Consider the following 25,945-nt stretch of genomic DNA (forward strand, 5'->3'; position numbering starts at 1 on the left):
AGACAGTGGGGTAGATATATTTTTCTCCTTAGGTCTTCAGATGCTACAGAGGCATAAAAAGGCATAGTGGAGAGAAGTGGTCATTGGTGACTGATTCTCAATTTAGGATTGGATGACATTTTTGTATTGGACCTAAGGTTATGTCCTCTTGGGATAAGTCACTGACTTGAATAGGTGAAAAGATTGCCGAAGCAGATATTTGGTAGATGGTGGAAGAGACGACAGCTAATCATTGAACTCTTTCCTCTTTTTCCTGAACCCACAGCATTTCTTTCTGCCTTACCATGGTTAATGTGGCCATGATCCAGAGTCATATCTAAAGAGGTAACGGATTTATGGATTTTATGTTCAGTTTTAAGGCATTTAAGGCATTAAAGCTTTATAGTTATGTTCCCCAGTAAATTTATGGGAATTAAAATAAGTATATAAAATGAGATGGCCACATTTGCTAAGAATAATTAAAATTTCAATGTTGCTTATATTATTTTTTAAAATATGCTTAAAAATTTTTCATAGATCTTCAAATACAGAAATTAAGATTGGGTAATTAATTTAGGCCTTATGAAATGAACTTTAATATATTTTAAATTGCAACTATAAATAATCAAGTTTTACTAAGGCTAAAGATCAGTGATTTTAAATTACCTCAGTTTATATCTATTTGAAATAACTTTTGTAATTACTAATATTGGGCAAGCATATTCTTTTATACCTGTTTATACTATTAATGTTACTTGGACCTACAAAAGTGTAATACTTCTTTAAAAAGCATATGTTGTGTAAATTGAATGAATGCCATCTTACTAAAACACTTTAAATGTAAATAAAGATACGTCATTAGTATAAAAAACAGGTATGGAGTGGTATGATCCAATGATTCTTAAACTTTAGCAAGAATCCATATCATTTGGAGAGCTTTTAAAAAACAGATTGCTGAGCCCAAACACAAGAATTTTTAATTCAGTAGGTATGGGTGGGGTCTAAGAATCTGCACTTTTCCTAAGTTCTCTGCTGACAATGCGACTGCTGCTCTAGGCACCATGTTTTGAAGTCTGTACCATTAACTAAATTACCTTCCAGCATGGATATTCATCACTTTTCCCATAGTCAAACTCTGTAGGTAACTTTCAGTTTATATTTTCAGAAAATGTCTGCAGCACACAGATTAACATTCTTTCCAAAATGTCGGTGTGCTAGTGTCCAGAACCTATGAATACATTATGTTACCTGGAAAGGGGCAATTAAGATTAGAGATGAAGGCCAGGCGCGGTGGCTCACGCCTGTAATCCCAGCACTTTGGGAGGCCGAGGTGGGTGGATCACGAGGTCAGGAGATTGAGACCATCCTGCCTAACGTGGTGAAACCCCGTCTCTGCTAAAAATACAAAAAAATTAGCGGGGCGAGGTGGCGGGTGCCTGTGGTCCCAGCTACTCGGGAGGCTGAGGCAGGAGAATGGCATGAACCCGGGAGGCGGAGCTTGCAGTGAGCCGAGATCGCGTCACTACACTCCAGCCTGGGCGACAGAGCGAGACTCCGTCTCAAAAAAAAAAAAAAAAAAAAAAAAAATTAGAGATGAAATTCAGATTACTAATCAGTTGATCTTAAAATAAAGAGATTATCCTGGACTTTCCACGTGGGTGTATTTTATTTGAAGGGACAACTACATTACATGGAGAAAAGGGAGGCATTGTGGTCAAAGTCAAGAGAACTATTAAGGGCTGGGTGCGGTGCCTCATGCCTGTAATCCCAGCACTTTGGGAGGCTCAAGTGGGCGTTTCGTGAGGTCAAGAGATGGACACCATCCCGACCAATATGGTGAACCCCCATCTCTACTAAAAATACAAAAATTAGCTGGGCATGGTGGCCTGCGCCTGTAGTCCCAGCTACTCGGGAGGCTGAAGCAGGAGAATCGCTTGAACCCGGGAGGGAAACGTTGCAGTGAGCCGAGATCACGCCACTGCACTCCAGCCTGGTGACAGAGCGAGACTCCATCTCAAAAAAAAAGAAAGAAAGAAAAAAAAAAGGGGAGAGAACTGTAAGATGTTATGATGCTGCTTTGATGGCAAAGGCAATGGTCACCAGCCAAGGAATATAGGTGGCATCTAGAAGTTGGAAAAGGCAATTATTCTTCCCTGGAGCTTCCAGAAAAGATGGAGCCTGGCCAACTCCTTGATTTTAGCCCAATGGAACCAATTATTGACTTTTGATCTCCTCAATGATAACAACATATATTTGTGTTGTTTTAAGTCACTAAGGTTTTCGTAATTAGTTACAGCAGCTAGATGTAACTCATACAATGTCTATGTACAAAAAATGTGGATGTGTATACATACATTCATTCATTCGTTTATTCATTTGGCAAAATTATTATTGAGCATCCACTAGGTTCTAGATTTATTTTTAGAATTTGAGATACATCAGGCAAAACAGAAATATATCCCTACTTTCATAGGATTAAAATTTTAGCAAAGGTATAAGTAAATAAATTTTAAGCATGTATTTATTTTAATCACTCAAAATCTCTATGTGTGTGTGCATGTACAGATAAACAGTTTATTGAACCCAAGTTATACACATTTTCTACACTTTCATTTTCCTCTTAACAATGTATTCAATATTCAACAAATATTTATTAATTACTATTATTTATTGAAATCTCTATGTCCTTGTCTTATACTGTTATTGATAAAATAATGAAAAAAAATAAAGATATAGTATTTCTTCCCTCAGAGAGCTCAATCCTAGTGGGAGAGAGAAAAAAATTCATTATTCAAACATTACAATTTTGAATGAAAGCCACAGTGGTAAACTATCTTTTATTCTAACATAAGGCATCAGAGGATTTTAACCAGAATAGTAATATATAAATTTAAAAACAGCAGTCAGTCTATATTCCAACTACTGTAAAACTAAAATGTAGAGGCCAAGGAGAGAAACAATAATGGTGAGAGAATAATAGTAGCGCAGGTAGTAAATTATCTTAACTTATACTATGGTGGTAGTTTGGAGGTAGAAGGAGCAGTTATATTTAGCATATATTTGGAAACCTATCTGTTAGGATTTGGTGACATTTGACTGTGAAGTGGGAAAGAATAAGAGGAAATCAAAGATAATTTTCTCGGGTTTTGGGCAAGCTTACTGGGGGACAATACCAGTGATATTTAAGATAGAGAAAATAGGTCGGACTACGTAAGGGGAAGGATTGCAATTTCAATTTAACATACTGATTTTGAGACACAATTAAACATTCAAAGTGGGTATGTCTAGGAGTGTTTTATATATATATGAATTTTGTACTTGACTCATTTTCATGTCAGGTTATATTTATCAAAGTAAAATACATGTATATAAATATATTATCTGTCATAAGTATGCATCTATTTAAATTCATAACATACATACTTTATTTTATAAATATTTAAATGATCCATACAAATATATCAGACGTTATTCCATATTGGCATAATGGTCTACTCTGTTGTTGTTGCTGCTTGAAGAGTTTTGGCAAGTGCCTTTGGAGAAATAGAACATATTGTTTTAAATCAAATCTTCATCAGAAAATATCTCCTTACAATGAAAGCATTTTGAATTAGTCTCCTATTGCTACTGTAACAACTTATGACACACTTAATGGTTTACAAAAACAGATTTGTTTTGCTACACCTCTGAAGTCAGGAGTCTGAAATAAGCTTCACTGAGCTGAAATTAAGTTTCTACAGGGCTGATTCCTTCTAGAAGCTTTAGGGGAGAATCTGTTTCCTTGCCTTTTCAGCTTCTAGAAGCTGCCAAGCATTGCTGGGCTAGGTGCCCATCCCTTCATCTTCAAGTCAGCAGTTTGCCATTGGCAAAACTCTCTGACTTTCACTCCTGCCTCACTCTTGAGAACCCTCGTGATTTTTCTTATGTTGTTCCTACTACAAGAAAGGAAGGATGGAAAGGAGGTAGAGAGAGAAAGAGAAGGGAAAGGAAGGGAAAGGAAAGAAGAAGGGAAAGGAAGGGAAAAGAAAGTCAAAGGGAAAGGGAAAGGAAAGGGAAGGGAAAGGAAGGGAAGGGGAAGGAAGGGAAGGGAAGGGGAAGGGGAAGGAAGGGAAGAGAAGGAAGGGAAGGGAAGGGAAGGGAAGGGAAAGGAAGGGAAGGGAAGGGAAGGGAAGGGAAGGGAAGGGAAGGGAAGGGAAGGGGAAGGGAAGGGAAAGGAAGGAAAGGGGAAGGAAGGGAAGGGGAAGGAAGGGAAGGGAAGGGAAGGGAAGGGGAAGGAAGGGAAGGGGAAGGAAGGGAAGGGAAGGGGAAGGAAGGGAAGGGGAAGGAAGGGAAGGGGAAGGAAGGGAAGCAGGGGAAGGAAGCGAACGGAAGGGAAGGGGAAGGAAGGGAAGGGGAATGGGAGGGGAGGGGAGGGAAAGGAAGGGGAAGGGAAGAGAAGGGGAAGGAAGGGAATGGAAGGGAAGGGGAAGGGAAGGGAAGGGGAAGGAAGGGAAGGGAAGGGTAAGGGAAGGAAATGGGAAAGGGAAAGGAAGGGAAAGGGAAGGAGGGAAGGGGAAAGGAAAGAAGGAAAAAGGAATAAAACTTTTGGAGGTGATGCATATTTTATTACCTTGATTGTGATGATGGTTTCCTGGGTGTATATATATACCCAAACTCATCAAAAAAAAAATTTTTTTAAAGAATTCTTACAATTGTATTGAGTCCACTGAAATCATCTAGAATTATATTTGTATCTCAAGATACTAAATTATTAACTGCAAACACCCTTTTACCATGTAAGGTAACATATTTATAGGTTTTAACAATTGATACATGGTCATCTTTGAAGGGCCCATATTCTGACCACCACAAATTCCCAGCAGGTTTTCTCTGTGTATTGAGCACCTTTTGGTTTCTCTTTTTCCCCTTTGTATTCACAAATCTGATCATTCCATTTTGGGTTTGTGCCCACCATTCTCCTGACTTGTTATTCTAAAATCCCTAGGGACTTTCTCTCACTAAATGTAATTTTTAGAACGTCTATGATCATTCTATTGGATTTCATATTATCTTTTGTCACATTGAACTACTCATACCTTTAAACAAATTCTTCCGCTATTTCTGTAACACTAGTGCCCCTGGGGAGGTGGCTTTTCATATTCTATTGCTGGATCTTTCTCTTCTCCCAATATCAACATATTCAATATTCTCAGGACTTGTTCTTGGGCCCTCTTCAGTTGTTATCACATACTCCCTGAAGAAATATTATCTATGGTCAATATTTAAATTGCTTTCTTGGAGATATATGGGTTGTCTGTTTCACTACCATTCCTCATTTTACTTTAAAATAAATTAGATGTTAGAATCATTCATGAATGGATGGCCTTTTTCCAAACCAAAAGGTGGGTGAATTTTTATTAGCATAAAACAAGCACGATAATTCCAGTCTTCTTGCCACCAATTGCCTTGGTTATGGACACATAACCCAATTCTGGTAATGCAAAATGAGGGAAGTTTGCTTAAAAATTTCCTGATTAGGTTTTTTCTTTTCTTTAAAAAGGTCATATGGAAGGAGACTTCCCTACTTTTGTGTCAGCAAGTCATGACAAGAGCTGCAACCATCTCAAGAACTGGATTCTTGTGGATATCATAGTGAATGGAAAAAAGAACCTTGATGGTGCCCCTGATTTAACTGCTCATACTACCTCGCTTTTGAAAGTCTTGTTATGGGAGACAATTTTATTTCCTGCTTAAATTTTATTGTTTATGCCTAGAAGGATGATAAGCTGACAAAGATCATCCTCTTGATGATTCCCATATCAATATCTTCAGATGTATAAAATCTTCAGAGAGGTAATGTGTAGATACACATGATCATTATGTGTGTTTCCAACAAAAGAAAGATTTTTCTAAGTACATGAGAACAAATTTCTTTCTAAGAAGTAATCTTGAGCAGTGTTTATCAAAATATCTGTGATAAGGCATTTTTTTTTCCAATTCTTCGCAGCCTAATATTTTGGTAATGTATGAAATCACATGCTCAGAGGTCACCAAAAGGTCAAATTGCATTGAAAGTTTCCCATGATCATTCTCAATTTCTGTCCATATGTTGGAGCACAACAGCAACAGGCTGCTGACTACATTTTCAGAGGCACTGACATAGTCTCAGTCTCATGTTCACAACGATAACTGTATGATTGGGAATTAAACTCTTTTTAAATTTCTTCCATAGTTTTGAAATTTTGTTGTTTTCAAATTTTGTTTTGTTTTTGTTTTGCCCATTAAATTTATATTTTTCTTTAGAAATGCAAATTTTAATATGAACAAATACACATGGGTTCAAGGATTTGTATTTTTTAATCTCCTTAATAGCTGATGTTGATATAAGCAAGTACTGTATTTTGTGGTTCCTATATACACTTAGAATGCCTGCTGACTTTGTTATTTATTTTTCAGAAACAGTTTATTAGGAGGGAGCTATATATCATTTGCTCTAATTCCCAATGTGGAATTATGTCACAGTTCTTGGAATTAGCTCTAATTTACAGTTTGTCTCCAAAGAAGCGAGTTTAAGAATGTTTATGCCATCATTGTTGCTCCAACAATGCCCTGAAATTGTCCCTTGTGCTATTTAATTTGTTTCAATAGTGCAGGTTAAATCTTACAGCTGTGCTAAGGCTGGTTAGCATGATGCTCCGAGACCTCTGGGTAACTGGCCTTTGTTCTGTTCAGCAGCTCTGGGTTCAGGAAAGCACTCGAACCAGACTGTGTTAATCTGGAGAGATGGAGAGTGATAAGGGAGGGCCGTATTTGTGTCTGCATGTTCTGTATTGTTTGCCCTTCCATAGTCGTATACTATGTTTGTAAGGCTGAATTTATAAAGTACTTCCTGGTTCAGATGAGGATGAGGAACCCACACTCAGATTCTTGGGTCTGATGCGAGTCTCACTCATTCAGACTTTGCCATCTGAATCATGTAATCTTCGAGTGAGGATCTGGGAAAATGGGAAGCCTGTGCCACCTTGTCTGCCAGAAGAGGTTGCTGAACTCCCAAGGTTGTTGATCTCCCGTCTGTGTGGGCTCATTAGACTGATTTGTGTCCGTATTCTTATTTGACCTACACAGGTGAATGAGAGCTGATTTTTTGTTTGATTGGTTGGGGGTTTTTTTGAGACGGAATCTTGCTCTGTCACCCAGGCTGGAGTGCAGTAGCATGATCTCGGCTCACTGCAAGCTCTGCCTCCCGGGTTCACGCCATTCTCCTGCCTCAGCCTCCTGAGAAGCTGAGAACCTCAGACTCCTGAGAAGCCCCTGCCACCATGCCTGGCTACTTTTTTTGTATTTTTTTTTTTTTTTTTAGCAGAGTCAGGGTTTCACCACGTTAGCCAGGAAGATCTCGATCTCCTGACCTTGTGATCTGCCCACCTCAGCCTCCCAAAGGGCTGGGATCACAGGCATAAGTGATAGCTGATTTTATGTGTCAACTTGACTGCACCACAGGGTGCCCAGATTAAGCATTGTTTTTCCTGTGTCTGTGAGAGTGTTTTCAAATGAATTCATCGTTTGAATTGGTGAGCGCACTAAAGCAGATAGCCCTCCTCAATACAGGTGGGTGTCAACCAGTATGTTGAAAGCCTGAATAGATCAAAAGACACAGGAAGGGCAAACTTGTCCCTTTTTCTTCTGCCTTCCTGCTTAAGCTGAAATGATAGCCTTTCCCCTGAACTGGGATTTACACTGTCCTCTCCTCTGGTTTTCAGGTGCTCAAACTCAGACTGGAATTACACCGTTGGCTTTCCTGATTCTCTACTTTGAAGACAGAAGATGTTAGGATGTCTCAGACTCCATAACCATGTGGGCCAGTTTCTCAGCATCTCTCTCAATCTTGCTCTCTCTCTCTCTCTCTCTCTCTGTGTAAATATTACACATATAAAAATATGTCTGGATACATGGATTTATAGATATCCTATTGGCTCTGTTTTTTTGGAGAATACTGACTAATACAGATTTTGGCACTGAGAGTAGTTTTAGAACAATAGAAGTTCAAAGACAAGTTTTCTGAATTTGTTCCTGGGTTTCTGAAATTGGGTCTTCAGTCTGATTAGATTTCAAGATACTAACTAATAGTCCATGGCATGATCTGGCAATAGAGACACACAAAAGATCTATATTTGTTACTCCTATTCAAATCCTTACATGGAATAAGGAGTTGGTTGCCTCCATATATGACATCTTTAACATTCTTGGAAAATTAATGAATGTAATGACATGGGTTTGTTGCTGTTAATGTCCCTGGACTGAATGGTGCAAGAAAAGGATCAACTCAGGGATTTGATTTCCCAGCTTAAATAACCCATGTGATTTCCCACCATATAAATAACCTAAGCTCTTCTATGTGTGTCCTGAAAGAGACTTTTATTTCCTGTAGCACAATACTCAAATTGCAGAAAATTAAACACCAAATTTCATCTGTGATTGGCTGAATTAAAATGCAAGTTGAACTTCTAGCTTTGGAGGGTGCCTACTGTTAAAGTGAGTGTATTGATTAGGAAAACACACACACACATGCACAAGATCTTGACAATTGGACTAAGGAAATTTGGGAAGACCCTGATGAAGTTGGGAACTGTTGAATGCTTAAATTCGAATGAGTCTTCTTTGCCAGGTCTCCCTACCTCCGGTGATATCAGCTTTTACATCCAGAGTGGTATCAGACATTCTGTTTCCATCTGAGGGATTAACCCCGCATTGCCTGAGGAAGTTGCCATGCAAGACAATGCTGATTCTCTTTAGGTCCCACCCCAACCACTCCTTTTTGCTTCTCGATCTATAACTAGACTCAAGTCTCATCAGGCTTCTTAAGATGAGATACAATGTGTGACACGTAAAGAGGTGTGTTACACTACAAAAGAATTGCTTGAGTTTTCTAGTTTATACAGACAGAAATCCAGGAAACATGTTTGGGAACCAACATGAAGGGTGTAGGATCATGGTGGAAGGAGCACAGAGTTGAATCAGGTTGATCTATTGAAAGGAGGCACACTAGGTAGAGATTCTGCATTTAATGTTACAGATTGCAGAGTTAGAAAGAGTGCTGACACAGAGGCTGGGTGTGGTGGTTCATACTGCTACTCCCAGAGACTTGGGAGGCCAGGAGTGGAAGATAACTTGAAGCCAGGAGTGTGAGACTAGCCTGAGAAAAAAGGAAGATCCTGTATCTTGAAAAGATTTACAAAATTAGCTGGGCATGGTGGTTTGCACCTGTAGCCTTTGCTACTTGGGAGGCTGAGGTGAAAGGATCACTAAAGCCCAGAAGTTTCGAGGTTGCAGTGAGCTGTCATCATACCACAAAACAGATTTTAGGATTAGGATTTTTTAGTAAAGCCACGACAATAACTACTCCCCTATTGAGAAGGGTCTCTTGACCTGCTTCTGAGCCTCAGTGGAGACTGGTACTTAACCATGGGACACTAAATTATCCATTATCAACTGGATATTATCTGACACATTGAGCCATAAAGTTGGGTATGCACAGCGGCACTCCGCTATTAAATGGAAGTGGTATGGATGTGATTGGGTCCAAGCAGGCCCTAGAAGCTCAAAGAAATTACATAAAGAAGAAGTGGCCCAAATGCCCAGAGCTCCTTTTCCCCTGCTGCACTGTCTTATCTCTCCCAGCCTGCACCCACAGCCTCCTGGGATCTTCCTATGATCAGTTTACAGGGAAAGGAAAGACTTGGGACTGGCTTCCAGATGGCACTGCATTATATGCGGTTCCCCAGCTGAAAGTGGACAGCTGCAACACCACAGCCCCTTGCTGGGACATCCCTAAAGAACATGGATAAAGAGAAATACTCCCTGGATGCAAAAATACAAGAAGCGCAGCTGAGTGTTCACTTTGCTTGAAAGGAGAAATGGCCAAATGTGGATAATTACCAGTCGGTGGCCTGAGGCCAATCATTTAGCTGGATAGTCAGAGACTTGGAAGGAACATGATCAGAAAATTGTTGATAAGGAAATTTGGGGGAGAGACATGTGGATGGACCAAAAAACTGACTATACAGAAAACACATAGATATGTGTGTCCCATGGAGTGACCTTAGCAGAGGTGGATTTTTACCATAAAGTGACTAGGATGCCCAGTTCTGGGGATACCAGCCAGCCTCCTTGCATAGCCACCCAGGCATTGCACGGTGGGCTGATGAACAGTGTGGCCACTGTGGCAGGGATGAAGCTTTTTACATGGGCTTAGCAACATGGACTTCCACTGGCCAAAGCTGACCTGGCTAAAGCCACTGCTGAGTGTCCAGTCTTCCAGCAGCAGAGAGAAACACTGAGCCCTTGAAAAGATACTATTCCCGGGGCAATCAGCCAGCTCTCCGGAGGCAGGTTGGATACCATGAGCATCTTCCATCATGGAATGTGCAATGCTTTGTCCTTATACTGGCATAAACACTTACTCTGGATGCAGATTTACCTTCTCTGAATGCATTGCTTCTGTTAAAACAACCATCTGTGGACTTACAGAATGCCTCATGCAAGATCAGGTTACTCCACACAATATTGCTTCTGCCAGAGAACTCACACCACAGCAAAAGAGTGTATCAATGAAGCTGTGCTCACAGAGTTCGCTGGCCTTACCATATTCTTGACCAACCTAATAGAACAGTACAGTGGCCTTTTGAAGATTCAGTTACAGTGCCAGCTAGGTGACAATACTTTGCAGAGCTGGGGGAAGTTCTCGAGAGGCTTTATATGCTCTGAATTAGTATCCAACATATGTTACTGTTCCTCCCACAGCCAAGATTCATTTGTCCAGAAATCAGGAAGTGAAAATGGGAGTCGCTCTACCCAGAATTATCTCCAGTACCCACGAACAAAATTTTTGCTTCCTGTTCCCATGCTCTTATGGTCTGCTGGCCTAGAGGTCTTGTTTCTAGAGAATGAAATATTTCCATAAAGAGACAGAGCAGTGATTCTATTAAACTAGAAGTTAAGACTATCTCCCAACCATTTGGGCTCCTTATGCCTCTGAATCAACAGGCAAACAAGGGAGGTATTGTTTTTTTTGTTTTGTTTTTGTTTATGAGATGGAGTCTCACTCTGTCGTGCAGGCTGGAGTGCCGAGGCACGATTTTGGCTCTCTGCAACCTCTGCATCAAACAAGGGAGTTACTGTGATGGCTGGGGTGAATTATCTGTAACTGTCATGAGTACTTCCTTATTTTTCTGGAAATTGTGTGTGTGTGTGTGTGTGTGCACGCATGTGTGTTTTCTCTCTTATTCCTTTACTTATGTTATCACCCAGTATTAGGTATATTGACTTTACATCAGTATTCAAATACTGTTAATTTTACATCATAGAAATTAAGTACAGAATATCAAGAAGAGCAGTAAACATCACTCAAGTACTTCATAACACCTTCTGGGGAAGACAACGCATTTTCTGTTGTACATGGAACAAAATATTAGGAGAAATTTTGAGCTTTTTGTTTTCTTCATGTGAAGATTAAGTATAATTTAAGGAGATATTTATGGTTGCCAAGTTGACAAAGGCTGAATTTGTGTCATTTCAGTTTGTCAATTTCACTGTGCTAGAGGATGCCCACATAAAACATTATTTCTACCCATGTCTGAGGGTGTTTCTGGATGAGACTAGCATTTCAGTTGGTGGACTCAGGAAAGCACATCGTGGTCCTCATTGCGGATGGCCTCATCCAATTCACTGAGGGCCTGGATAGAAGCAAAGACAGAGAAAGGATGAATTCATGACATTTTCTTCCTGACTCTTGCTTAAACTAGAAAATTGGTCTTCTCTTTCCTTGAATTGGGATTTGCAACTATTGGTCCCCCGGTCCTCAGGCCTTCTGATTTGAGCTGGAACACAGCACTGGGTTTCCTGGGTCTTCAGCTTGCAGGCAGCATATCATAGACCATGATATTTCTCAGCCTCCCTTATCACATGAGCCAATCCCTCAGTACATATAATTATATAATTACATATATTACGTATATTATATAATATATATTATATTATATATTACATTTATATAATATATAATATATTATATATTATATATATTATATATAATATATTATAATCATATTTATATTTTATATTATATATATTTTATATACTTTTATACATATTTTTATATTTTTTAATATATTTTTTATATTTTTAAATATTTTTTAATATTTTTAAATTATTTATTTTATTTATTTTATTTATTTTTATTTATTTATTTTATTTATATTTTATATATTTTTATATATTTTTAAAATATTTTTTATATATTTTTTATAATTTTTAATATTTTTATATATTTATATATATTTTATTATATTTTTATATATTTTATATATATTTTATATTTTTATATTTATTATATATTTTTATATATTTATATATAATTAATATTATATATTATATATTATATATAATACATAAAAATTATATATATTATTAATGTAATATATATTACATTAATATAATATAATATATAATATATTAACATAATATATTAATATATTACATATATTATATAATATATATTATTTACTATATTATATATAGTGTGTGTGTGTTTTGGCAGGTATCCTGTTGGTTCCGCTTCTCTGAAGAACTTGATTTTAGTGCAGTGATCATGGAGACATGATAGTTTTATGTATACATATATGTGTATATATGCATTTGCACACAAATGTATTGCATCGATATTTATGCACTTTTGAAAAATCATTTATTATTCAAATTAGGCAAAAAGAATATGTTAGTACATTTCTTATATAATTACCATACAATTCAAGGACAGAAAATCAATGGAGGATTTACTTGATGGATAGTCTTATAAAAAAAGACTTGTCTGCAAACCAAAATTGTACTGTATTGTTCATTAAGTTATCTACTTAACAGATATATGTCAAGAAATAACCATCTGCCACATAGTGTGGAATGTAGAGAAATCCTAGGACTCATAAATTTAATTGTAGTAGAGTGAGGCATGATCTCTGATACATATAATGCGTAATATCATAAAAAGTATTTCTTAAAAAGGAAATTACTTAACATTATTTGTCAATACATAGGGTTTTGTTTTAAGAAATATTAATCCAAGTTTTTATAAATTCTCAATTTGTATTGAAAACTACTTGATTACAAATATAATTGCTCTTTTAGCTGTTTTTTTTTTTAAATCTTGCTTTTGAAATATTTGTTACTGGCACTCATTTTGTACTGAAATTAATCCGTGGGAATTTTGACCTTGTTGGTACCACCTCCCTTAAATGATTACATCAACAGTCACCAGTTACTCTTACTAAGAATTAATCCTTCAGTCGTACCTTAAATCTTACTTATTTCAATAAATCATCTTGACCATTCCTTCATTTTTCCCCACATCTTCTTAATTTACAGAGTTTTTCTCTTTGTGACACACTTTATTATTTGTTTCAAGCTGCTGAGTAATTTCATTGTTAAAAGTATGACCCTAGCCAACAGAAAAAATGAACTCCCCATGGCTAGCTGAGGTGCTCGAGGTTAAACTGGACCAGGCGGCCATGACTGGATGAGGGAGCAGTCACGTACTCTACGTTCTCGAAAAGATGTTCTAAAAGTGTCACAGCACCTCCCTTTCTACAATCAAGCCAAACCAGTTCCTGTTGTCAGTGCTGAAATAGACTGCAGCTGGAAATGCCCCTACTGACCACCAATGGGCAGCCTTGTGTCAAACCACCAACTACCTGAAACCAGCCAATTAAAAGAGACAGGCGATTTGGGGGCTTAAAAATAATCTAATCAAGAATGTGGACCAGAGGCACAGTGGCTCATGCTTATAATCAAGCCCTTTGGGAGTCCAAGGTGGGATAATTGCTTGAGCACAGGGGATGGAGACCGGCCCAGGCAACATAGTGAAATCTCATCTCTACAAAAAAAAAAAAAAAAAAAAGAAAAGGGAGGATCGCTCGAGTCCAAAGAGGTCGAGGCTGCAGTGAGCTGTGATTGTGCCACTGCACTCCAGTCTGTGTGACAGAGCGAGACCCTGCCTCAAAAACAAACAAACAACAACAACAACAAGAAAACCCACAAAAATCTCTCTTCCTCTGTCTTCTGATTCCCCGCCCTGCCCTAAAGTTTTTGCCTTTCTAATCCCTAACTCTGCCTGACCCCTCCTTGGAGCACAGTTTTGGTTTGTGCAGAAGGCTTTGTCTCCCCAGTCTGAAGATTGCTTATAGAAAATAAAGCTCTCTGACAGGGCGTGGTGGCTCATGCTCACACCTGTAATCCCAGCACTTTGGGAGGCTGAGGCGGGCAGATCACGAGGTCAGGAGATGGATACTATCCTGGCCAACATGTTGAAACCCCATCTCTACTAAAAATACAAAAATTAGCTGGGCGTGGTGGCGCGTGCCTGTAATCCCAGCTACTCGGGAGACTGAGGCAGGAGAAAAGCTTGAACCAGGGAGGCAGAAGTTGCAGTGAATGGAGATTACACCACTACACTCTAGCCTGGCGACAAAGTGAGACTGTCTCAAAAAAAAAGACAAAAAAAAAAAAAAAAAAGGAATTAAAAGAAAGCTCTCCCTTTTTCTTCTGCAGATCACATGGTCTTTTGTTAACACCATGTGTTTTTCTCTCCAATAAATTTATAGATTACTTATTTCAAGTGCCTGGATTTTTTTTTTTTTTTTAATATCCCATGCCTACCAGAAGGCGAAACACATAGCAAATGCTCAGCGTATTATAGCTTCTGAATGCACAGAATTAAGATTCCCTTAGTCAACACTGAGGAATATTAACATTTGAAAGCTACATGGCCTCTTGAGTTGCAAGGACATAAAACGAGAGTTCTAGTGGTTTACCAAACCATATATATTTATTCAGATGTGTTACATTAAGTCTGGTCTCTTTGCATATCTTAAAGGTTTCTTTGTATGTAGTGAACTCTAACCTAACTGGATGTGTAAACAGGCTGTACATAACCTTGTGCCAATCACCGAGTTTTAGCCAAAGGTGGTCAAATGTTAAAATCATCTTTAAAGAAGGCAAATGCCAGGCTGTAGTCAGTCTGGTTCTTTCTGAACCTCACTTCTGTTTTCTGGATGTCACTTCCCTTTTTCTGTCCTAAATTTTCTTCTACCATGTGGTAGCACTAGAGCCTCTGACCCTATTCTGGTTCAGGGGCTGCCTGATTAGCAAATCGTTCTTTGCTCAATTAAACTGTTCAATTTAATTTGTCCAAGGTTTTCCTCTTAACAAACGCATTCACCCAAGATTAACTATTACGTATAGGTTGGCATTCGTTATTTTTTAACTTCTCAGAATTCAATTGAATCTTTAATTATTGGTAATATTCAACAGGAAGATGGATTTGGTGATATGTAAATAACCCAATATTTTGAATTTTTTGTGGGATGTCCTGAAAATGTCTGGACATAGTCTTTATTCCAGTAGGTTAAAAAAAATATTAAAAAGGAAGATTCCCTATTAAATGTAATTCGGTTATACTTTTTCCATTAACTAATATTCTGGTTTCATACAGACATAAATCAATTTCTAAAAACGAAACATTGAAAGTGGTCTGGCTTTTAGGGTGTTCCCCCTGGTCCTAGGAAGGAAGAGATAATAGTTCACCAAATATCTGTTTGCCAATCAGTCAAAAAAGTAAGGTGCTCCCCCTGGTACTAATTAGGTTAACTCTAAAATGTGAAGGGTGAGTCGTATGCTGGGTTTTTGTTTTAATTCTGTTGTAAAATATTCTGAAACTTTGACAGAATATTTTATTGAGTAGGAGTGAGTAATTCCACTGAGTCTGTGCCCATTCTGAATGCATGAGGTGTTTAAGTTATAAAAATTGCAATCAGTGAGTTATCAATTAGTATGCTTTTAAGAAGTGAAATAACATAAAAATGGATAGTTTATGAATTCAACACTTAAAAAACAAGTTTACCCCTGACCTGAATTTCAACTAGAAAGATCTGATTAATTTGTTTTTATACTCATTTGGTCATTAGAGCTGATAGTTTGCAATTTTCCTGTGGTTTCAAGTATTGTAGTTATTGGATTATCGTCTTGTGCATCAGAAAACCTGGCTGTTATCATGAGAGCAGTGGGTGATATTCTCCCTACCTTTCCTATCAACTGCTGTCCAGGGCCACCCACAGGTTCCTCAAATGGCAAGCTGCAAATGCCAGCGCTCTATTAGATGGAGTTACCACATCTAAGCATTGCCTTTGAGTCTTTTCTATGTCCACTAACTACTCATCAGTTTGATTTCCCTTGACTCTTTGTCCTAGGTAGAGACATAAGAATACGTCTTACCCTGTACCCACTCTTTTATGTATAATAGCTACATCTCTTGGATACACTAGAGAATGTATCAGCCTCAACAGTGCTTGGGGGAGTCTTACTCTTTAGTCAGAAGTATTTATGTCACTCTAAAAAAAAATGCCTAAGACAATCTGTTCTTTAGGAGACTCAAAGCTCTGTCCAATTTACTTTTTGACTGATTGGTGAACAGATATTTGGTAAACTATTATCTCTTCCTTCTTTCCTAGTTTATGAACCGAAATCACCTACTGCTTTATTTTGTGTTGTAACTAAAGCATATCTAGGATGTTTTATATGAAAGCAATAGTGCTTTTATCACCTTATTTAAATGCAGTGAACTGGTAGAAGATAAACTACACAAACTCCAAAATCTATGCATTAAGATCATTAGTGTACATCCTATGTTTAGGCAGCCAGAATACCCACTGTAATTTGTACATCTTACTATCTTTGGGAACACATCATGCGTAGCACTCTCCACTCAATATCTGCTAAAATCCTTAATTTGATTAATCTCTGTGTTTATTCGACATTGTAACACATTCAGCCAACATTGAAAGCATAGGATTTTGCTTCTCCTTTTACTCTTTAACAAATATGACCAATAAATGATACCAAATACAGTCATATGTCACTTAACAATGGGGATGAGTTATGAGAAATGCGTCATTTGGCAATTTTGTTGTGGGAACTTCATAGTGTGTACTTAGACACACCTAGACAGTACAGCCTGCCACACACCTGGACTACATGGTGTAGCCTGTTTCTACTAGGCTACAATCCTTTATAGCATGTAACTGAGCTGAATACTGCAGACAATTTGAACAAGATGGTAAGTATTGCAGTATCTAGATATAGACAAGTTACAGTAAAGGTACCATATAAAAGATAAAAGTAGTAGACCTGTATAGGGCAGCTTCTTTATAGTCTTTTGAAACACCAACGTACATGAGGTCTGTTTATCAAGGTGTTGCTCTGTGGCACATGACTGTTTATTGAGTAACCATCATGCATTAGATACAATGGGAGTCCAGGCAGATCCCCTTCTTCCAGGTGCCATGAGCACTGGGTAGTAAAAACTCACTGCCCACATTCTCAAGAGAGTTGTGTGGGAGGTTGCAGACTCTGCTCTTCCATTGCTCCTGGACCGGGTAGCCAGCCTAATCCTATGATGTACTGATAAGGCTGTTAAAAACGCACACACACACACACACACACACACACACACACACACACACACACACAAGAAAGCAAGCCTTTCTCCCTTGCCCAGAGTTGCAGAGGACGGTTGGGAGGGGTGGTTAATTCTGTGAGGATAATCAGTGCTCCAGAGTGGCCTGTGATTCAGGGACAGGCTACACTTTGCCTGGGACCTGAGCCCACACCTTTGCTCTATCTTTTCATCCAGCTGACCTTCCTCACCATCTCACAGATTTTCCCTGAAGAAAGTACACTCAATAAAACACACACTCCTGAATCATTGTTTCTGACTCTGTTCCTAGGGACCCGCGCCTGAAGGAGGAACTAGAATGCACAAAGTAAACGGTGCCCATGACAATAACTCATCGTAGCTCTCCCCCACTTTTATGGATGAAGGTGATTGTGTGTGGGGGGAAGTGGGTTCTGGAGCAGAAACCTGGGTTTGAATCTGGACTCTGCCACTTACTGGGCATATACCTCAGCAAATGACTTAAGTCCACATGCCTCAGTTTCTTCCGTTGTAAAATGGCGTTAAAATAGTGTAATTATACTGTGAAAGTTACGTGTATTACCTTATGTTAGAATGTGATTAGAATAGTACTTGGCACAGAAAATGTTATGTGTTACTTGACATTGTGATTAAGTTAATAAAGGCTGAGAGAGGTTAATTAAATTGCCTCAGATTACACAGATAGTGAGCAGGAAATTTTTTTCCAAACTACGTTAAGCTTCCTTTCAGATCCTTTTCTTTCCATTCACCACTCTATTTAAGAATTGAAGCTTTCTTGGGATTATTTCCTTTCTGTTTGTCTTGCTTATTCATATTTGCCTTCAAATCTCTCTGGTTAGGATCATACATTCCACTGGAAGTAAACTGTTTCTAGTGCAACTATAGCTAAACATCCACCCTCTTTGGAAATCTGACCCATACCTGGAGCAGATTATATGAAGTTACAAAGCTTAAGCTTCAGGGACCTTTGCAGGAACCCTTCATGGGAAGGCCTTGGGGTTCTCCTATTCATAATTTTGCATGATTGAAGAGTCCACTCCCCCATTATATAAGCTTCATCAGTCACAAAACCTGTGTACACAGCTGGTAGACAATATTATTACAGAAGAGCCTATTGAAGGCTGGCTGTTGTCATGCAGTTATTGATTTACTACTGCTTAATATCATCCACTCATTGCAGGAAACTCACCCAGTGTTATGTCAGGAGGCTGCCCCCTATGGAGCTCTCGCTGTATTTCTGTCTGTATTTCACTGATTTGTAAAAAGCTGCAACCACTTATTTATTGGTGGCTTACTAGGTGTGTGTCAGAGTGTGCTGGACACCAGAGGATATGGTAATGATAATAAGTCATCTCGAAGTGTGGAGGAACACAAATAGAAGATGACAATGGTAAGATCTATTTAATAATAAAGTTATTTTCAGGAAACAGTGAGAGCATTGGGGAAAGTCTGTGTAAATCATTTGGATACAGGAAAGGATTTACAGAAGTGGAGGGAGCACACCAAGGAAGCTTGAGTTGGTGGAAAATGAGAGAACCTTCTGTAACAATCAAATTGGGATAACTGAGGGCATTCATCACCTCAAGCATTTATAATTTCCTTGTGTTAGGAACATTCCAACTCCACTGTTTTAGTTATTTTGAAATCTACAATAAATTATGTTTGTGCTACAGAATACTAGATCTAATTCTTTTGAACTGTTTTTTGTACCCATTAACCATCTCCACTTTATTCCTGCTTCCCACTGTCCTTAATGTTTTGTTTACATAATTGTGAAAATAATCAAGCTGAGGACCAGAAATGCCCTGTTGACTATTTAAGCAATTGTTCCATATTTATGAATTAAAATAAATTAGTCATACTTGAACTATTTTAAAAATAATACAGTAGAAATTCCTCCATAAAAGGAAATGTCTGTTATAATATTTTACTAGAGGACAAGATTGATTTTTAGATATCAGCTGCATAGATAACCTATGCAGTTCAAACCTATAGGTTCATAATCTATCCAGCTTTGGAACATTTCAAGAGGGTAAAACCCACAACTAGTTTTCATTTCTTTTCTTTTCCTTTTTTTTGAGACAAAGTCTCGCTCTGTTGCCCAGGCTAGAGAGCGATGGCGGGATCTCAGCTTACTGAAATCTCCACCTCCTGGGTTCAAGTGATCCTCCTGCCTTAGCCTCCCAAGTAGCTGGGATTACAGGCGCCTGCCACTGCGCACAGCTAATTTTTGTATTTTTAGTAGAGAAGGGGTTTTGCCATGTTGGCCAGGCTGGTCTCAAACTCCTGACCTCAGGTGATCTGCCCTCAGCCTCCCAAAGTGCTGGGATTACAGGCGTGAACCACTGTGCCCGGCCAATTAGTTTTTATTCTTAACACAATAATGTTGTAATACGCTTAGCAAATAAGTGCGAAGTTACTGTAATAATGTAAGAAGAAGTTGAATTTATTTTAAAAGGAAAATACTGAAACGAGATAGTTCCCTTGACCCTTTTGTAGGACTCGTGAAGGGGTTGACTCATTTACTCAGCTCGCAGCTCCCAACCCCTTGTAGGAAGGGGACCACTCAGGTGACTGGATGCAGAGGCCGGGACGAGTGCTTCTGGGCAACCAGCAGAAGCAGAACTCCGTGTGGGCCCATGGCAGCATCTAGGGGTTGCCCACGACCCTCAGAGCCCCACGAGGCATGTGTTACAGTGTGTTGTTCTTTTAGCTTTGCCATCCATAGATGGCTTAAGTGTTAACCAGCTCTGTGAAGGGTCAGTGTGATAGCTTCTTGCACCTGCACCTGGGTCCCTGTCTGGCATCCAGGAAGAATCAGGTTACGTGCATGAGTTGAAGGGTGGTGAATGTAGAGGATTTTATTGAGTAAATGGAAATGGGTCTCAGTAGAGCGGGGAGCTGGAAAGGGGATGGAGTGGAAAGGTGGTTTTCCCTTGGAGTTAAGCTGTCTCGGGCCAAACTCTTCCCTGAGGTCCCGCCATCAAGCCATCCCTCTGCAGTCAAGGTGATTCTCTTTGACATCTGGCTGTTCTTCTCTCCTTCTCTGCTGTTATGCCACTCTGCCACTCTTCCAGTGGAGCCTGGGTTTTTTAGGGGTACCAGATAGGGGGTGAGGCAGGTCAGGGTGGTTTTGAGAAAGGCAACATTTGGGCAGGAAAACAGGAACGTATGTTCTCACTTTAGGTCACGGGTCCAGGTTTGAGGGTGTGGCCCTCGCCAGGGACAGCCCTCTTCTACCCAGTATTTCCCTGTCTCCTGTCTGTGTCAATACCATTTTTAATACACACATGTGTGTATCTAGTCTATTTAGATCTGCTATATAATAGCTAGAAGTAAATATTCTCCTCCTGAACTACATATATTAGTTTTATCTTTTCACGAAATGCATAAAATGAAAGGATACTGCCACTTTCTCTTTAAATAAATCATATTTTTTCATACTTTATTCTCCATTGTTTTTGATGGCTTTTATTTTATAGCATGCTGCTATTAACTTCATTCTTCCATGTCTTCACCAGTTGCAAATTCTTATGCTTTCCATGATGGGACACATGTAATAGGAGCATAACAAATGCAGTTAAATGCTGAACAATAGAAGAAGCATAGTTATACATATATATGTGTGTATGTGTATTTCATCTGTATTGTCCCACTATGTATTACACATATTTACATTTACTTATTGTGTTTCATCTGAGAACACACTAAACACCGTTTTCTTTCCATTAAGAAATTAGAAAGAATTACATGAATTATAGAACTTCACTTGGACTGGTGAGAAGACTTCAAGGAATCAAAGAGATTGGCCTTGGAGTAAATTTAATAATACTTTTCAGTCCCTGATTATACATCATTCATTCATAGACACATCACTTAGCTGTGTTGAAGTAAACAATTTTTTTAATACTCAGATTAGAAAAAACAACTGGCATTGACCTTAAAAGTAGAAATCTGAAGAAAAAAGGCTGGAGGAATTCACAGTAATTTGAGCCTTGTCCCTCTTCAAGCTCCAGAAAGAAATACACTGTGTTTAATTGAAGTAGAAAAGGAATATCAGGCTTTGCTTGACCAGAACATATAGTATTTATGTCCTGGGCAATTTCAGACAATGGACTAGTTTACAAAAAGTAGGTACAAGACAGAGAGATTAAGTTTGTTCATTATTCTTATTTTGTGGTTCAGGGGATGTTGGTTATAACTTTTTAAATGTGATTTAGGCTGAGTTGGGAATTTCTTCCATGTATCTATGCTAAGATTCTTTTGTATTTTTGACAAAAAAAATTTGAAGGAAGGATTTTAAAATATATTTATAATAGATATCATATCTATTGAGTGAAACATCACCAAACTAATGCTTTTTTAATATTATGCTTGGGAGTACATTGTTGCCTCTTTGTGTAAATACGACATCCAAAAGAGGGAGTTATACATCTGTTTTATTCCCTGTAATAAAGGTGATTTCTGGGAATTGTTTGCTGAATAAATCCACAATAAGATGTACATCATTTTTATTGATGACATGGGAGATGTCATTTATAAAGCTTAGGTACATCATTTTCTTATTTGGAAAATATGAACCTGTTTGACTCATGGAAAAAAAAAGAAAGACACAGACTCTTATCAGAGATTTATATAGAAATGGAAGTAGATTATAAAATGATCGCACAAACTGTTTTTTAAAAAAGTTTTTTTTGTTATTTTTTTTGAGACAGAGTCTCACTCTGTTACTCAGGCTGGAGTGCAGTGCAGGAATCCCAGCTCACTGCAACCTCTGCCTTCCAGGGTTCAAGTGATTCTCCTGCCTCAGCCTCCTGAGTAGTGGGATTACAGGCACGTGCCACCACACCCAGCCAATTTTTATATTTTTAGTAGAGACGGGGTTTCACCATGTTTGTCAGGGTGGTCTCGAACTCCTGACCTTGTGATCTGCTGCCTGGGCCTCCCAAACTGCTGAGATTACAGGTGTGAGCCACCGCGCCCAGCCTAAAAAAAGTTTAACTGTATCTATCTAAAAGATAAATATCGAGATCTTTTCAACACAGCCAGTAACTCCATCAGCCCAATTAAGACACCAGAGCCAGAATCCTATCTAGTTACATAGAACTCTCTGAAACAAAAATAATATTGGTCTGCCAGTGCCTCACTTGTGTGCCCCATGCTTTAAAAACAAATGATCCTGAAGCCACAAATTGGTGATCAAATATTATCATGTTTTATATTTATGAAAGCTAATATCTTAAGTTTAAAAATACAACTTCAAAGCCTACTGTGGTGGTGAAAACTTTTCCCTCAGGTGGTGCTGCTGTCTACACATCCCGGTGAGATTAATACTCAACGTATCACAATAAATTAATAATTTAGTGGTGAATTTCCAAAGCACGTTCAAGAGTGTTACTATCCAATTGACAAATATTAGCTTTCCACTTTTCCCTAAATATCAATTTTATCTAAAAACGAATGCAGTATGATGATGGAAACGTGGATTTGATTTCACAGTAAGTAGGGACAAATTCTTCTAGTTATAAGAGTCAGATCATTAAAAAAAAAAATCTAAAATAAGTAACAGGGCTCCCTTGGCAACCACCAAATTATTTACTTCTCAATCTTGTTACTTTTTAAATAGGGTTTTTACCTTTAAGATAAAATATAAATAATGTGCTAGATCACCTCCATCATCACTTGTAGTATCTCCTCAATGCCCTGAGATGTAAAAAAATTTACTTTTTTTTTTTTTTTTTTTTTAGTTAGCTAGGTCATGTAGTCCTGAGGCTGGAAAAATATTTTCTGATATTAATGTGAGTTCCAGAGGGTTGGAAATTTGGATAATTCTTATATACGATCTATTTACTGTTGGGTACTATTCATTTATTTAAAGATAAAACCAGAAGTCATTCTGGACTTTAAAGGAAAAATGATACTCGAATCATCTCTTATAATTTTATTTTTATTTTTTAAATTGTTCTTTTCTTAAATTCACCAAGGTTGGCTTTCTAGAATCGTTAATCTTAGCTACTTAAATCAATGAGCCACAGATTCCCAGTTCCTAAACATATCTTAAAGCATGATTAACTATTTTAGTCTGTAAAAGTGTTAATTTTTTAGATTGTAATCTAACGGTATAAAAATTGGGTTTCTGTTGAATAATAAGACATTCGTCTAAGGAAATATTTTCTGAATGCTGGTAATAGGTCCAGATGCTATTTTTTAAATTTAGATCACTTTTTTAAAGAACACATACATTAAATTGTTTAAAGGAAATGCTGAATTCAAATAGTGAACACATTTTTGGTTGTTCTCTGTAAACCAAACCATGTGCTTACCAATTTAAAATTCTACTGCTTTAATTTATATTTGCAATATAATATTCAATTTATATTGAATGTATTTAGTCAATAAATTATTAAATGTAAGGATATAATACTTAAAAGTTTAGCACAACTAGATACCATAGCAATAGGAAAATTTACTACCATTTTCCAAATATCCATAATTATATTGCATATTTATTTTTACATAACTTTCATTTTAAAAAATGTTTTATCGTATAATTTCATGAATTATTTCGCAAAACTATATCAAGAAAAAACAGTTAATTCCTAACCTCATATTACAATAAAAGTGACATGGTTAATGTTCTGTATTTTAAAAAGATTTCAACACTGTTGTAAAATTTGGAAGGAAGTGTCCATTTTTAATTAAAGTGTAATCAAGATTCACAAAGGCACTCATAAATAATTCTTAGTAGCAAAGGCACAATTGACACATTTGTGAACAGGTGTTTTATTTGATTACACACATTAGTTAGGTCAAATATATTTCAAGCTTCTTTAGCAGTTTTGAGAATTCACAATGTGCTTGGTGCTAAAAAAAAAAACTAATTCTGATTTCAGAGCCTCTAATCTGGGATGACACAGTATCCCAAAGTAGAATATTCCCCTGCTCCATCAGGATCGGTTTTGAGTTGAGTTTATTTGTTTCTCCTGGTTTGGTCCCATATCCATCTGAGATACTCCTTGGCATCTGCAGGCTATAACTGATGGTCTTTGTTGAACTTCTATGCTCTGGATTATTATCCTAACATTTAAATTCAATTACATTTGATTGCTATATATAAAAATAGTTAGCAAAATATAAAACATATGAAGGTATCATTGTATAGAATTAATATTACTGTGTTAGAAAGTATTTATTACATTTTTATGATTATACCGATTCATTAGGTATGACAGAATCCAGCCTTATTTTAAATTGTGGCTTCTGAATGTAATAAAAATTTGGCTTGTGAGTAGTTCTCACTAAGGAATTTAGCTCTACTATTTGTAGCTGGTTTTATTTTTGCTATGTCTTCCTTCAACTTTCAGCAGTAATTTAAAATAAAGTATTACTGAATCTATGTCTCTGGAGAATAGCTGTCAACTGGCAGACAGCCAGAAACTAACAATTGTTGAAAAGCCTACTATGTGCTAGGTATTTTGGTACATCATTTCATTATTAATGTGACTTGCAGAGACAGACACTCCTAGTACTTGTTATGAATGAAAAACAAACAACCACAACAACAGCACACAGAAGCTCAATGGAGAAATGAGGATTTGAGTTTCTCTTTGCCTGATCCTAAAGAGCGCAGTGTTTCCATAATACTCTGCTAAGTAACCTTATATACCTGGTTATCCTGACATTCCTCCTATGGCAGGCAGGCCCTGACTTGTCTAAGGATAAATAAGATTGTGAATTGTTCAGGATAAGCCTGTTAATGTAATCCTACCAAAAATGGCTTGCGTTTGAAAGCACTGCTTAAATGTTTTATACTTGTTTGACTTTTCATATCTTCATTGAATTTATTTATATGTAGAGCTTCCCTTAAAAAGAAACATTTTCAAAAAATAAACAAAAAATCTGCTTAAAATGTAATTTTAAGGAGGAAAAAGTAAAGAATAAAAAAACTCAACATATGTTCAGTGATTGAAGTTAAAATTGGTCTGCCTATAAAATTGTTTTATAAATAATTATTATTGCATACACTGTAGTAAGTAGATTATGAGCATTAACGCCATTTGATCATTGCAACAAGTGTATATGTTAGATATTACGTTTGTTTCATTGATGAGCAAACTGAGGCAATTTATTCGAGGTAGCACTTCTGCTACCGACAGAATCGGGTTTTAAATCAATAGTCTAGCTTCAGAGCCTATGATCCTTCTAATTATTGCTATTATTAATGGCTCATGCTTGAGAACTTACTTGGTGCCAAATATTGTTTTAAGCATCCTTCTATTTCATAAAATTATTGCAGCTATGCCACAAATACGTACTGGTTTTATTTCCAGTTTCAAGGTGAGGAGACCTAAGCTTACACAAAGGAACTCATCTAATAAGGGTAACACAGACTGCCAGTCATAGAGCTCAGATGAAAATCCAAGATCATTTGACTCTCCTTTTAAGGAA

Source organism: Macaca nemestrina, chromosome 3 (assembly GCF_043159975.1).
Source record: "Macaca nemestrina isolate mMacNem1 chromosome 3, mMacNem.hap1, whole genome shotgun sequence".
Lineage (NCBI taxonomy): Eukaryota > Metazoa > Chordata > Mammalia > Primates > Cercopithecidae > Macaca > Macaca nemestrina.